At 39.7% G+C, this 14,989-nt stretch overlaps 1 protein-coding gene across 1 annotated transcript in view; it reads left to right on the top strand.

The window, feature by feature from the left end:
* The window catches only part of ELP3 (elongator acetyltransferase complex subunit 3), a 113,047-nt gene that overhangs the window by 58,308 nt on the left and 39,750 nt on the right, over positions 1-14,989 (top strand). The gene's annotated exons all lie outside the window — the stretch shown is intronic.

The raw sequence follows: 14,989 nt of genomic DNA, 5'->3' as shown, positions 1-14,989 counted from the left end.
ACATATTCCTGATAGTGTGAAGGAAATCATCTGAACTACTTTTCTAGGAGAAACTGAGATCTCATTTTCAATCGTGGTCTTTTTTTTTTTTAAAATAGAAACATAACACTGAAGGAAAAATTTAGAAGCCATAAAGTTACCTATTTACCTACAATCCTGACAAAGCCATTCCTGTACTTCCTGGTCGTTAAGGCACATTTCCACCACCCTGCCAAAAACTGCCTGTATTCCAGTATTACCAGTACAAGGCCAAATGGGGATCGATAGATGCATGTCCAGTCAGCTGCTGTGACTAGGATTCCAGTGAGCACAACAACTGTGCTACTAATAACATAAAGCAGAACTATCAACTAAAGGGAAATTATCAAGGATATAAAATAATGGATTTCCTTAAAGGTCAAAGGATATTTACACCACATTTCTGGCACAGTGTATTTATTTCTCAAATTTTTTAAATTATTGGCCCAACTTAAGGACCTAAATTGCTTATGATCTCTATTTTTAAAAATACTAAGGAGATAGTGACTAGAAAATCAGCCATCAAAATCATTTGCATTATCCTTCCTCTTCTCTTCCACCTTTCTGGAACAATTCAGTCCAAAAGACATTAGGAGCTACTGAGCAACGCAGGCATCCACACAAGGGACACAGGGAGCCGCAGGGCCCAGAGTACGGGGAGAAGGGTGTTCTCAGGGAGGAGGTGGTGGTGTGGTTCAGGCTGCTGCAGCCCAGATGTGTTGAGGAAGGCGTTCTCACTGACGGCTGACCTGGCACCAGATGTCAGAGCTCAGTAGGGCGAGGAGGATGTGTCTGAGGGGTGTGGAGACGAGGACAGCAACAGAGGGTCAGTAACTTGCAAGGGGTGGATCTAATAAGCAGATAATATTAAGGATAATGGGAGCTGGGTTTTCTGTTATCTGAAAAGGGAATGCCAAATATGAAAAAGGAGAAAATTCTAATGTACCCCATGGTGTTTGGGAATAGGAGATACTGGTGTGAACTTGTGGTTTTCAACATATTGGTAGAGATAGAAATAACTGTAAATGTAACAAACGATAACAAATACAATGGTGTGTGCACATGTCCTTTTCACAGTCTGTTTAATGGCCATGATTTTTGCAGTTTTGTGCTGTTTGTTGGTGATTTCACTGTTTAAAATGGCCTGAAGTGTTGTGTGTAGTGTTCCTGAGTGCAGGAAGGCTATGCTGTGCCTTACCTTATGGGGTTTCCCTTGTGTGTTATTTGTTGTTTTTCCCTTGCTGCTTTTAATATGTTTTCTTTGTATTTAATTTTTGAGAGTTTGATTAGAAAAGGCATGTATTAGATTAGCTTCATTCAGACATGAGCTATGAGCCATGAGTTTCATGATAATGAATCATCTGCCTATTTATTGAGAGAGAGAGAGAGAGACACACCGACACCTTAAACAGAAATACACATAAAGTAAGGTCATGTGTTGATCAGCTGATAGAAATGCTGTGACCGGAGGCTCACAGGAAGCTGGGATGGAGTCTAGGATTAGACAACAGTAAAGTGCCAATGTTAGTTTCCTGATTTTGATGGTTGTATTACTGTTACCCAAGAGAATATCCTTGTTGTAGGAAATACTTAGAGTATTCTGGGGGTATTGGGACATCTTGTTCCCAATTTACTTTCAAATATTATACTTCAGGAATATAGTTATTTGTACCACACTTGGGAATTTTTCTGTGACTTTGAGATTGTTTCAAAAACTTAATACAATAGAAACAAAGATGCAATAAGTAATACTAATAACAACAAAAGAAAAATAGTATTTGCATTTAACTCACTGGGGCAACCAGAGAACAGTGAAGACACTACTTCCCAGCAGCAGAGCAGGGTAACAGGTACCACAGAATAGAAATTTCACAGCCATAGACACCATAGTTTTCCTACCAAGAGTAACAAGGCATAGATCACACGGGCAATCAGATGAAGAATTTGCATTCTCCCCATTCATTTTTAGATTTAAATTTCTTCTTTTTTTTTTTAATACATCTTTATTGGAGTATAATTGCTTTACAATGGTGTGTTAGTTTCTGCTTTATAACAAAGTGAATCAGTTATACATATACGTATGTTCCCATATCTCTTCCCTCTTGCGTCTCCCTCCCTCCCTCCCACCCTCCCTATCCCATCCCTCCAGGCGGTCACAAAGCACCAAGCTGATCTCCCTGTGCTATGCGGCTGCTTCCCACTAGCTATCTACCTTATGATTGGTAGTGTATATATGTCCATGCCTCTCTCTCGCTTTATTACAGCTTACCCTTCCCCCTCCCCATATCCTCAAGTCCATTTTCTAGTAGGTCTGTGTCTTTATTCCTGTCTTACCCCTAGGTTCTTCATGACATTTCTTTTTCTTAAATTCCATACATATGTGTTAGCATATGGTATTTGTCTTTCTCTTTCTGACTTACTTCACTCTGTATGACAGACTCTAGGTCTATCCACATTACAAATAGCTCAATTTCGTTTCTTTTTATGGCTGAGTAATATTCCATTGTATATATGTGCCACATCTTCTTTATCCATTCATCCAATGATGGACACTTAGGTTGTTTCCATCTAAGGGCTATTGTAAATAGAGCTGCAATGAACATTTTGGTACATGACTCTTTTTGAATTATGGTTTTCTCAGAGTATATGCCCAGTAGTGGGATTGCTGGGTCATATGATAGTTCTATTTCTAGTTTTTTAAGGAACCTCCATACTGTTCTCCATAGTGGCTGTACCAATTCACATTCCCACCAGCAGTGCAAGAGTGTTCCCTTTTCTCCACACTGCCTCCAGCATTTATTGTTTCTGGATTTTTTGATGATGGCCATTCTGACTGGTGTGAGATGATATCTCATTGTAGTTTTGATTTGCATTTCTCTAATGATTAATGATGTTGAGCATTCTTTCATGTGTTTGTTAGCAGTCTGTATATCTTCTTTGGAGAAATGTCTATTGATGTCTTCTGCCCATTTTTGGATTGGGTTGTTTGTTGTTTTGTTATTGAGCTGCATGAGCTGCTTATAAATTTTAGAGATTAATCCTTTGTCAGTTGCTTCATTTGCAAATATTTTCTCCCATTCTGAGGGTTGTCTTTTGGTCTTGTTTATGGTTTCCTTTGCTGTGCAAAAGCTTTGACGTTTCATTAGGTCCCATTTGTTTATTTTTGTTTTTATTTCCATTTTTCTAGGAGGTGGGTCAAAAAGGATCTTGCTGTGATTTATGTCATAGAGTGTTCTGCCTATGTTTTCCTCTAAGAGTTTGATAGTTTCTGGCCTTACATTTAGGTCTTTAATCCATTTTGAGCTTATTTTTGTGTATGGTGTTAGGGAGTGATCTAATCTCATACTTTTACATGTACCTGTCCAGTTTTCCCAGCACCCCTTATTGAAGAGGCTGTCCTTTCTCCACTGTACATTCCTGCCTCCTTTATCAAAGATAAGGTGACCATATGTGCGTAGGTTTATCTCTGGGCTTTGTATCCTGTTCCATTGATCTATCTTTCTGTTTTTGTTCCAGTACCATACTGTCTCGATTACTGTAGCTTTGTAGTATAGTCTGAAGTCAGGGAGCCTGATTCCTCCAGCTCTGTTTTTCTTTCTCAAGATTGCTTTGGCTATTCGGGGTCTTTTGTGTTTCCATACAAATTGTGAAATTTTTTGTTTTAGTTCTGTGAAAAATGCCAGTAGTAGTTTGATAGGGATTGCACTGAATCTGTAGATTGCTTTGGGTAGTACAGTCATTTTCACAATGTTGATTCTTCCAGTCCAAGAACATGGTATATCTCTCCATCTATTTGTATCATCTTTAATTTCTTTCATCAGTGTCTTATAATTTTCTGCATACAGGTCTTTTGTCTCCTTAGGTAGGTTTATTCCTAGATATTTTATTCTTTTTGTTGCAGTGGTAAATGGGAGTGTTTTCTTGATTTTTCTTTCAGATTTTTCATCATTAGTGTATAGGAATGCCAGAGATTTCTGTGCATTAATCTTGTATCCTGCTACTTTACTGAATTCATTGATTAGCTCTAGTTGTTTTCTGGTAGCATCTTTAGGATTCTCTATGCATATAGTATCATGTCATCTGCAAACAGTGACAGCTTTACTTCTTTTCCAATTTGCATTCCTTTTATTTATTTTTCTTCTCTGATTGCTGTGGCTAAAACTTCCAAAACTATGTTGAACAATAGTGCTGAGAGTGGACAACCTTGTCTTGTTCCTGATCTTAGAGGAAATGGTTTCAGTTTTTCACCATTGAGAACCATGTTGGCTGTGGGTTTGTCATATATGGCCTTTATTATGTTGAGGAAAGTTCCCCGTATGCCTACTTTCTGCAGGGTTTTTATCATAAATGGGTGTTGAATTTTGTCGAAAGCTTTTTCTGCATCTACTGAGATGATCATATGGTTTTTCTCCTTCATTTTGTTATTATGGTGTATCATGTTGATTGATTTGTGTATACTGAAGAATCCTTGCATTCCTGGAATAAACCCTACTTGATCATGGTGTATGATCCTTTTGATGTGCTGTTGGATTCTGTTTGCTAGTATTTTGTTGAGGATTTTTGCATCTATGTTCATCAGTGATATTGGCCTGTAGTTTTCTTTCTTTGTGGCAACCTTGTCTGGTTTTGGTATCAAGGTGATGGTGGCCTCGTAGAATGAGTTTGGGAGTGTTCTTCCCTCTGCTATATTTTGGAAGAGTTTGAGAAGGATGAGTGTTATCTCTTCTCTAAATGCTTGATAGAATTCGCCTGTGAAGCCATCTGGTCCTGGGCTTTTGTTTGCTGGAAGATTTTTAATCACTGTTTCAATTTCAGTGTTTGTGATTGGTCTGTTCATATTTTCTATTTCTTCCTGATTCAGTCTTGGCAGGTTGTGTATTTCTAAGAATTTGTCCATTTCTTCCAGGTTGTCCATTTTATGGGCATAGAGTTGCTTGTAGTAATCTCTCATGATCTTTTGTATTTCTGCAGTGTCAGTTGTTACTTCTCCTTTTTCATTTCTAATTCTGTTGATTTGAGTCTTCTCAAATGATGAGTCTGGCTAATGGTTTATCTATTTTGTTTATCTTCTCAAAGAACCAGCTTTTAGTTTTATTGATCTTTGCTATTGTTTCCTTCATTTCTTTTTCATTTATTTCTGATCTGATTTTTATGATTTCTTTCCTTCTGCTAACTTTGGGGTTTTTTTGTTCTTCTTTCTCTAATTGCTTTAGGTGCAAGGTTAGGTTGTTTATTCGAGATGTTTCCTGTTTCTTAAGGTAGGATTGTATTGCTATAAACTTCCCTCTTAGAACTGCTTTTGCTGCATCCCATAGGTTTGGGGTCATCGTGTCTCCATTGTCACTTGTTTCTAGGTATTTTTTGATTTCCTCTTTGATTTCTTCAGTGATCACTTCGTTATTAAGTAGTGTATTGTTTAGCTTCCATGTGTTTGTATTTTTTACAGATCTTTTCCTGTAATTGATATCTAGTCTCTTAGCATTGTGGTCGGAAAAGATACTTGATACAATTTCACTTTTCTTAAATTTACCAAGGCTTGATTTGTGACCCAAGATATGATCTATCCTGCAGAATATTCCATGAGCACTTGAGAAAAATGTGTATTCTGTTGTTTTCGGATGGAATGTCCTATGAATATCAATTAAGTCCATCTTGTTTAATGTATCATTTAAAGCTTGTGTTTCCTTACTTATTTTCATTTTGGATGATCTGTCCATTGGTGAAAGTGGGGTGTTAAAGTCCCCTACTATGAATGTGTTACTATTGATTTCCCCTTTTATGGCTGTTAGTATTTGCCTTATGTATTGAGATGCTCGTATGTTGGGTGCATAAATATTTACAATTGTTATATCTTCTTCTTGAATCGATCCCTTCATCATTATGTAGTGTCCTTCTTTGTCTCTTCTAATAGTCGTTATTTTAAAGTCTATTTTGTCTGATATGAGAATTGCTACTCCAGTTTTCTTTTGGTTTCCATTTGCATGGAATATCTTTTTCCATTCCCTTACTTTCAGTCTGTATGTGTCTCTAGGTCTGAAGTGGGTCTCTTGTAGACAGCATATATATGGGTCTTGTTTTTGTATCCATTCAGCCAATCTGTTTCTTTTGGTGGGAGCATTTAGTCCATTTACATTTAAGGTAATTATCGATATGTATGTTCCTATTCCCATTTTCTTAATTGTTTTGGGTTCATTATTGTACGTCTCTTCCTTCTCTTGTGTTTCTTGCCTAGAGAAGTTCCTTTAGCATTTGTTGTAAAGCTGGTTTGGTGGTGCTGAACTCTCTCAGCTTTTGCTTGTCTGTAAAGATTTTAATTTCTCCATCAAATCTGAGTGAGATCCTTGCTGGGTAGTAATCTTGGTTGCAGCTTTTTCTCCTTCATCACTTTAAATATGTCCTGCCACTCCCTTCTGGCTTGCAGCGTTTCTGCTGAAAGATCAGCTGTTAACCTTATGGGGAATTCCCTTGTATGTTATTTGTTGTTTTTCCCTTGCTGCTTTTAATATGTTTTCTTTGTATTTAATTTTTGACAGTTTGATTAATATGTGTCTTGGCATATTTCTCCTTGGATTTACCCTGTATGGGACTCTCTGTGCTTCCTGGACTTGATTAACTATTTCCTTTCCCATATTAGGGAAGTTTTCAACTATAATCTCTTCAAATATTTTCTCAGTCCCTTTCTTTTGCTCTTCTTCTTCTGGAACCCCTATAATTCGAATGTTGGTGCGTTTAATGTTGTCCCAGAGGTCTCTGAGACTGTCCTCAGTTCTTTTCATTCTTTTTTCTTTATTCTGCTCTGCAGTGTTATTTCCACTATTTTATCTTCCAGGTCACTTATCCGTTCTTCTGCCTCAGTTATTCTGCTATTGATCCCATCTAGAGTATTTTTAATTTCATTTATTGTATTGTTCATCGTTGCTTGTTTCATCTTTAGTTCTTCTAGGTCCTTGTTAAATGTTTCTTGCATTTTGTCTATTCTGTTTCCAAGATTTTGGATCATCTTTACTATCATTATTCTGAATTCTTTTTCAGGTAGACGGCCTATTTCCTCTTTATTCGTTTGGTCTGGTGGGTTTTTATCTTGCTCCTTCATCTGCTGTGTGTTTCTCTGTCTTCTCATTTTGCTTATCTTACTGTGTTTGGGGTCTCCTTTTTGCAGGCTGCAGGTTCGTAGTTCCTGTTGTTTTTGGTGTCTGTCCCCAGTGGCTAAGGTTGGTTCAGTGGGTTGTGTAGGCTTCCTGGTGGAGGGGACTAGTGCCTGTGTTCTGATGGATGAGGCTGGATCTTGTCTTTCTGGTGGGCAGGTCCATGTCTGGTGGTGTGTTTTGGGGTGTCTGTGGACATATTCACATATATGATTTTAGGCAGCCTCTCTGCTAATGGGTGGGATTGTGTTCCTGTCTTGCTAGTTGTTTGGCATAGGGTGTCCAGCACTGTAGCTTGCTGGTCGTTGAGTGAAGCTGGGTGCTGGTGTTGACATGGAGATCTCTGGGAGATTTTCGCCATTTGATATTATGTGGAGCTGGGAGGTCTCTTGTGGACCAGTATCCTGAAGTTGGCTCTCCCACCTCAGAGGCACAGCACTGACACCTGCCTGCAGCACCAAGAGCCTTTCATCTACACGGCTCAGAATAAAAGGGGGAAAAAGTAGAATGAAAGAATTAGTAGAAGAAGAAAGAAAGAGAGAGGGAGGGAGGGAGGGAAGGAAGGAAGGAAAAAAAGAAAGAAAGAAGATAAAGTAAAATAAAATAAAGTTATTAAAATAAAAAATAATTATTAAGAAAAAAATTGTTTTAATGGACGGATAGGACAAATGGTGGAAGCAAAGCTATAAAGACAAAATCTCACACGGAAGCATACACATACACACTCACAAAAAGAGGAAAAGGGGAAAAAATCATAAATCTTGCTCTCAAAGTCCACCTCCTCAATTTGGGATGATTCGTTGTCTATTCATGCATTCCACAGATGCAGGGTACATCAAGTTGATTGTGGAGCTTTAATCTGCTGCTTCTGAGGCTGCTGGGAGAGATTTCCCTTTCTCTTCTTTGTTCTCACAGCTCCCGGGGCTCAGCTTTGGATTTGGCCCCGCCTCTGCGTGTAGGTTGCCGGAGGGCATCTGTTCTTCGCTCAGACAGGATGGGGTTAAAAGAGCGGCTGATTCGGGGGCTCTAGCTCACTCAGGCCGGGGGGAGGGAGGGGCATGGAGTGCGGGGCGAGCCTGCGGCGGCAGAGGCCGGCATGACGTTGCACCAGCCTGAGGCGCGCGCGGCGCGTTCTCTCGCGGAAGTTGTCCCTGGATCACGAGACCCTGGCAGTGGCGGGCTGCACAGACTCCCGGGAGGGCTGTGTGGAGAGTGACCTGCGCTCGCACACAGGCTTCTTGGTGGCGGCAGCAGCAGCCTTAGCATCTCATGCCCGTCTCTGGGGTCCGCGCTTTTAGCCGCGGCTCGCGCCCGTCTCTGGAGCTCCTTTAAGCAGCGCTCTTAATCCCCTCTCCTCGCGCACCAGGAAACAAAGAGGAAAGAAAAAGTCTCTTGCCTCTTCGGCAGGTCCAGACTTTTACCCATACTCCCGGCTAGCTGTGGTGCACTAACCCCCTGCAGGCTGTGTTCACGCTGCCAACCCCAGTTCTCTCCCTGGGATCCGACCGAAGCCCGAGCCTCAGCTCCCAGCTCACCTGCCCCGGCGGGTGAGCAGACAAATCTCTTGGGCTGGTGAGTGCCAGTCGGCACCGATCCTTTGTGTGGGAATCTCTCCGCTTTGCCCTCAGCACCCCTGTTGCTGTGCTCTCCTCTGCGGCTCCGAAGCTTCCCCCCTCCGCCACCCGCACTCTCCGCCCGGGAGGGGGCTTCCTAATGTGTGGAAACCTTTCCTCCTTCACAGCTCCCTCCCACTGGTGCAGGTCCCGTTCCTGTCCTTTTGTCTCTGTTTATTCTTTTTTCTTTTGCCCTACCCAGGTACGTGGGGAGTTTCTTGCCTTTTGGGAGGTCTGAGGTCTTCTGCCAGCGTTCAGTAGGTGTTCTGTAGGAGTTGTTCCACGTGTAGATGTATTTCTGGTGTATCTGTGGGGAGGAAGGTGATCTCTGCGTCTTACTCTTCCGCCATCTTCCCCTTGTCCTCCTTTTGCTTTAAATTTCTTACTGCTGTAACCAGCGAGTCAAAAGCAACAAAGACATTGCTATAACAGTAAAAGCTTAATTTTATAGGCTTTATGAAATACCACTATGGAACATTATCCTGGCTTACCACCAACTGAAAAAATAAGGATTTCAAGAAAACAGGAGCAGCAAATATAGTCTCTATAGGAAAATTGTAAAGGGGCCATGACAGCAAGAATTAAGAATGCGTATATTATACAACCAAAAGGGTGTACAAGGAGAAAGGCATGATATTATGGATAACAAACATGAGGCTGATTAAAGACACCTCCCTGTTCCTAGTTCTCCTGTCATGACCCCATTGCAGCTCTCTGGAGAGCTGTCCTTGTTCACATAGTACACTTAACACTTAATAACAATTTGGTAGCTGTGTTCTGATAAAACAGCTTCATATCTCTGCATAAAAACTTTATGCTCCATTTACTGATGTTTTTAAAGTTATATTCAGATATAGCTGGAACTTGGTATATCTGGACTTCTAGAAAGAAACTTGTATCGAGGGCTTGATGGTAAAATGTTGAAAAAGAAGTGCTAAGGAAAGTGTTAATGGGTAACTCAAGGTTTACATACAGATGTGTACAAGAGAAGGCTGAGTGTTTAGACAGTGTTCAGGGGCTGAGAAACCTTTTGAGTTGGGAAAAGAGAATCGCACTGTTTCTTCTATCTTCAGTTTTAAACTTTTAGAACGATTCTGAAAATGTAGAAAACTGATAGTGGTCTAGAAGTGCAGTTAAGTACCCTCACTCTATTAATTTGGAAGCAGTTGGTTATGTCTTGCTGGAAAGAAGCCATTAGCAAAGCAAAAAGCCTCCTCTTAGGGTGTTTAATCCAGGTGATTTTAATAATTATAGTTAATTTTTGTTTTAAATCATAGTAAAGGAAAATCATGTGTGTCTTTTTGTTCTGTGCCTTTAGAAAATCTGGCTATCTCTATGTTGGTTCACCTAGTGACAGCTTCTACTAATTACAAGCAACTTGCTTAGTGTTCACTAGCAAATCTAAACTTATACATGGAGGAGAAGATTTTAGGAATTATTTTCTAGACAGGTGTCAGAAGGAAGGAACAAAGGAAGGAAAATGGGAGGGAAGATATTTCAAGTGAAAACACAGTGTTTTACACTTGTCTTTTTTTAAAAAAACACTATAATTTACTATTAGATTACCTGATATTTTTTTAATTGGCCATTTTCCCCACTCCACCCCCCTTTTTTTTCTTAATTAATTTACACTTTAAATTTTATGACAGTTGAGTCAATACCATTTTACCGGGTGTTTTTATGAAGTAGCATCCCAATAGATTATTCTGTATTGCAGCCCTGAAGGGTGCAGTCAATGATTAAATGTAAAATTCTGTCCAGGCACATGATGGAGCCACATTAAACTGCTGGTGCCCACAGGCTGTGTAACAGCTGTCTGCCTTGATGTGATTTTTTTAAATCACTGTGAAGCATTAGAATAGAATACCAATTTGCAGCCAAAAGATGCTTCTGAAGTGCAAGAAACTTCAGACCAAAAAAGCTCTAGACAGCATTTTGAAAGGATTTTGATGAGCAGATTGCAAATATTAGTGCCTGTAAGCTTGAAAATGTTACCTGTGAAATAGAAAAGTGAATATTTTTGAATGTAGTATCTCTTCAAGCCAAGAAAGTGAAACAAATGGAAAAACCTAAAAATAATTTTAAGTCCCACCTAGATGGATGTATCAAGTTCAGATGGTCAGTAATCTTACCTGGGTTTTGAACTCCTAGGAGTCTGTAACAGTGTCTATTTATATATTCCAAATTGCTTAATATACTACTTTGCACATAGAAGATGCTCAACATATATAGAACTCTCTCTCTTCATTTTTAGTGAAAAAAACTTTATCACTGAAAGTGGAGATTGCCACATTTCTATTCCCTAATGAGGAAAAACTCCTGTCTGGTACACTCCAGGCATTTCACTGCCAAAGACCATTAAAGCCATATTGCATTTGTAGTGACAGACATAAATTTAAGGACATTTATGAACTGTCAGCATCATTATAAAGCCCTGTGTTACCAGGTCCACACTGACTTGTGCTTTGGGGTAGTCAGTGCCAGCTTCAGGGACATGCAACCTGTGTAGTCGCTTAGGTCTTTAACTTGGCCTAATGCTCTGCTCTCACTGTCTTGAAACCATTAATAATTTTTTCAGAAGAGGCCCCCTGTTCTCCTTTTGCACTAGGCACCACAAATTATTAGCTAGCCCTGCTGGTAATTCTGTCTTTCTGTCATATAGTTCTGCTTAACAACACCATATGATAAAACCTAGACCTTAGAGAGTTTACTTGTATTGAAAATTTTAGTGTCTTTTAAAAGTACCGGTTCACAAGAGATCACTGAGGAAATCAAAAATACCTAGAAACAAATCACAATGAAAACACGAGGACCCAAAACTTATGGGATGCAGCAAAAGCAGTTCTAAGAGGGAAGTTTATAGCAATACAATCCTACCTCAAAAAACAAGAAACATCTCAAACGACCTAACCGTACACTTAAAGCAATTAGAGAAAGAAGAACAAAAAAAAAACCCAAAGTTAGCAGAAGGAAAGAAATCATAAAGATCAGTTCAGAAATAAATGAAAAAGAAATGAAGGGAACGATAGCAAAGATCAATAAAACTAAAAGCTGGTTGTTTGAGAAGATAAACAAAATTGACAAACCATTAGCCAGACTCAAGAAATAAAGGGAGAGGACTCAAAAGAATAGAATAGAAATGAAAAAGGAAAAGTAACAACTGACACTGCAGAAATACAAAAGATCATGAGAGATTACTACAGGCAACTATATGCCAATAAAATGGACAACCTGGAAGAAATGGACAAATTCTTGGAAAAGCACAACTTGCCAAGACTGAATCAGGAGGACAATATAAACAGACCGATCACAAGCACTGAAATTGAGACTGTGATTAAAAATCTTCCAACAAACAAAAGCCCAGGACCAGATGGCTTCACAGGCGAATTCTTTCAAACATTTAGAGAAGAGATAACATCAATCCTTCTCAAACTCTTCCAAAATATAGCAGAGGGAGGAACACTGAAACTCATTCTACGAGGCCACCATCACCCTGATATCAAAATCAGACAAAGATGTCACAAAGAAAGAAAACTACAGGCCAGTATCACTGATGAACACAGATGCAAAAATGCTCAACAGAATACTAGCAAACAGAATCCAACAGCACATTAAAAGGATCATACACCATGATCAAGTGGGGTTTATCCCAGGAATGCAAGGATTCTTCAGTATATGCAGATCAGTCAATGTGATAAACCATATTAACAAACCGAAGGAGAAAAACCATATGACCATCTCAGTAGATGCAGAAAAAGCTTTCGACAAAATTCAACACCCATTTATGATAAAAACCCTGCAGAAAGTAGGCATAGAAGGAACTTACCTCAACATAATAAAGGCCATATATGACAAACCCACAGCCAACATGGTTCTCAATGGTGAAAAACTGAAACCATTTCCTCTAAGACCAGGAACAAGACAAGGTTGTCCACTCTCAGCACTACTGTTCAACATAGTTTTGGAAGTTTTAGCCACAGCAATCAGAGAAGAAAAATAAATAAAAGGAATGTAAATCGGAAAAGAAGTAAAGCTGTCACTGCTTGCAGATGACATGATACTATGCATAGAGAATCCTGAAGATGCTACCAGAAAACTACTAGAGCTAATCAATGAATTCAGTAAAGTAGCAGGATACAAGATTAATGCACAGAAATCTCTGGCATTTCCTATACACTAGTGATGAAAAATCTGAAAGAAAAATTAAGAAAACACTCCCATTTACCACTGCAACAAAAAGAATAAAATATCTAGGAATAAACCTACCTAAGGAGACAGAAGACCTGTACACAAAAAACTATAAGACACTGATGAAAGAAATTAAAGATGATACAAACAGATGGAGAGATACACCATATTCTTAGTTTGGAAGAATCAACATTGTGAAAATGACTATACTACCCAAAGCAATCTACAGATTCAGTGCAATCCCTGTCAAGCTACCAAAGGCATTTTTCACAGAACTAGAACAGAAAATTTTACAATTTGTATGGAAATGCAAAAGACCCCGAATAGCCAAAGCAATCTTGAGAAAGAAAAATGGAGCTGGAGGAATCAGGCTACCTGACTTCAGACTATACTACAAAGCTACAGTAATCAAGACAGTATGGTACTGGCACAAAAACAGAAAGATAGATCAATGGAACAGGATACAAAGCCCAGAGATAAACCCACGCACATATGGTCACTGTGTCTGTGACAAAGGAGGCAAGAATATACAATGGAAAAAGGACAGCTTGTTCAATAAATGGTGCTGGGAAAACTGGACAGCTACATGTAAAAGAATGAAATTAGAACACTCCCTAACACCATACACAAAAATAAACTCAAAATGGATTAAAGGGGCTTCCCTGGTGGTGCAGTGGTTGAGAGTCCCCCTGCCGATGCAGGGGACACGGGTTCGTGCCCCAGTCCGGGAAGATCCCACATGCCACAGAGCGGCTAGGCCCATGAGCCATGGCCGCTGAGCGTGCGTGTCCGGAGCCTGTGCTCCGCAACGGGAGAGGCCACAACAGTGAGAGGCCCGCGTACTGCCAAAAAAAAAAAAAAAAAAAAGGATTAAATTTAAATGTAAGGCCAGACACTATAAAACTCTTAGAGGAAAAACATAGGCAGAGCACTCTATGACATAAATCACAGCAAGATCCTTTTTGACCCACCTCCTAGAGAAATGGAAATAAGAACAAAAATAAACAAATGGGACCTAATGAAACTTAAGAGCTTTTGCACAGCAAAGGAAACCATAAACAAGGCGAAAAGACCACCCTCAGAATGGAAGAAAATATTTGCAAATGAAGCAACTGACAAAGGATTCTTCTCCAAAATATACCAGCAGCTCATACAGCTCAATATCAAAAAACAAACAACGCAATCCAAAATGGGCGGAAGACCTAAATAGACATTTCTCCAAAAAAGATATACAGATTGTTAACAAACACATGAAAGGATGCTCAACATCACTAATCATTAGAGAAATGCAAATCAAAACTACAATGAAGTATCACCTCACACCAGTCAGAATGGCCATCATCAGAAAATATATAAACAATAAATGCTGGAGAGGGTGTGGAGAAAAGGGAACCCTCTTGCACTGTTGGTGGGAATGTGAACTGATACAGCTACTATGGAGAACAGTTTGGAAGTTCCTTAAAAAACTAAAAATAGGGCTTCCCTGGTGGCACAGTGGTTGAGAGTCCGCCTGCCGATGCAGGGGACACGGGTTCGTGCCCTGGTTCTGGAAGATCCCACATGCAGCGGAGCGGCTAGGCCCGTGAGTCATGGCCGGTGAGCCTGCGCATCTGGAGCCTGTGCTCCGCAGTGGGTGAGGCCACGGCAGTGAGAGGCCCGTGTACCGCAAAAAAAAAAAAAACAAAACTATAAATAGAACTACCATATGACCCAGCAATCCTACTACTGGGCATATACCCGGAGAAACCCATAATTCAAAAAAGAGTCATGTACCACAATGTTCATTGCAGCTCTGTTTACAGTAGCCAGGACATGGAAGTAACCTAAGTGTCCATTGACAGATGAATGGATAAAGAAGATGTGGCACATATATACAGTGGAATATTACTCAGCCATAAAAAGAAACGAAAGTGAGTTATTTGTAGTGAGGTGGATGGACAGAGTGAAGCAAGGCAGAAAGAGAAAAATAAATACTGTATGCTAACACATATATATGGAACCTAAAAAAAAAATGATTCTGAAGAA

This window comes from Tursiops truncatus, chromosome 6, assembly GCF_011762595.2.
Source record: "Tursiops truncatus isolate mTurTru1 chromosome 6, mTurTru1.mat.Y, whole genome shotgun sequence".
NCBI lineage: Eukaryota > Metazoa > Chordata > Mammalia > Artiodactyla > Delphinidae > Tursiops > Tursiops truncatus.
Note: the sequence above shows the minus strand (reverse complement) of the source record. Positions and strands in the feature narration are given on the sequence as shown.